Consider the following 1626-nt stretch of genomic DNA (forward strand, 5'->3'; position numbering starts at 1 on the left):
CCCTACATAGTGACCTCCTACCACTCCTCCATGGGCTTCAACTAGGATACTAGTGCGTTCAAACTCTATAACATACCTTCGCAATATCTCCCCTGATCCCATATTATATAAATGACCTGCAATCACTAAGAAGTCCACAGCGCGAACTACTAACTCCTTCTTCTGTTGAAAGGATTAACCCTCTAGGGCTATTCTCATTGTTAATAACTGAATAATATTTGAAAAATGATCATCTACAACATGCACTACAAAGAGCTACATGTATGGTAGTCCTTCCTCTAAACTACTCAGAACCTCACCTGTTTTGATCTTGGATAGATGGTTTGGACCTGCATTTAGCCTTCCAGGCTTCACAATTACTTCAAAGTCATACTCTTGGAATAATAGTAACCATCAACATATATTCCCCCCCAACACAAGCTTATTGACCAGTTACTTCAGGGCAAAGTGATCTGTATATCTTTTAAAGTGTCCACCCAGCAAGTAATTCATAAACTTCTATAACACATAGACCATCACCAAACCTTCGCGCTTTGTGGCAGAGCAATTCTTCTTAGTTTTTGATAACTTCCTACTTGCGAAATTTATCGGATGATCAATCTCTCCCTCACCTGCTTGTGTTGATATTACTCCTAATGCAATGCAAGAGGCATCTACATGCACATGGAACTCCTTCTTCTAGTCAGGAAATACCAAAATGGGCGTTTTCACCATTCTCTCCTTCAAGACATCCAAGTTGCGCTGATAGTCTTCATCCTAGCAAAACATCGCATCTTTCTTTAACAATATATCCATCGGCGTGGTTATTTGGGCATACACCTTGATAAACTTCCTGTAGTACCTAGTGTGTCCCAATGTTGCACATAGCTATTTCACATTCTTAGGTGCTTCCAAGTTCACAATTACAACAATTTTCATAGGGTCCACCATCAATCCTTGCTTATGTACAACATGACCAAGAAAAACCCTAAAAGGCACACATAATATACACTTTTTTAGGTTTAGCTTGATCTAATACCTTCAACATGTATCCAACATGAGGCATAGACTTGCAACATGGCACTTCACCAACCCAGACATAGTCCAATCATCAAAATATACCTCTAGGAATTAATGAATAAACTCCTTGAATGTAGCGATCACTACCCTGGAAAATATTGCATGTGCGTTGTTCAATCTGAAAGGCATAATTGTATATTGGGAGCAACCCCACTCAGTCGCGAAGGTTGTTTTACTTCAATTTTCTAGCACGATCTCTATTTGATGATATCCTGAAAACCCATCAGTAAATGAATACGCCTCCTATCCGCCAACATTTTCTAATACTTCGTCAGTAAATGGTGTTGGAAATGGATCACGCACACTGGAATCATTCAACTTCCATAGATCTACACATATGAAGATCTTGCTCTTCTATTTATTTTCTTATACCACCATTGGGTTTACCCAATTTGATTCTTCTATAGGCTCAATAATACCATCTTACAACATTTTATCTAGTTCTTGATGCACCTTCTTCTTATATTTTAGATTCAGCCGATAAGGCTGCTACTTAACAGGCTTCGCATATGGTTTCAATGTGATCTTCATTACACCTAAATCTTTGATGATCCCTTTCAAGTCTGA

This window comes from Pinus tabuliformis, chromosome J (genome assembly GCF_031772625.1).
Source record: "Pinus tabuliformis cultivar Carrire ecotype Pingquan chromosome J, CPIR1, whole genome shotgun sequence".
NCBI classification, from domain to species: domain Eukaryota; kingdom Viridiplantae; phylum Streptophyta; class Pinopsida; order Pinales; family Pinaceae; genus Pinus; species Pinus tabuliformis.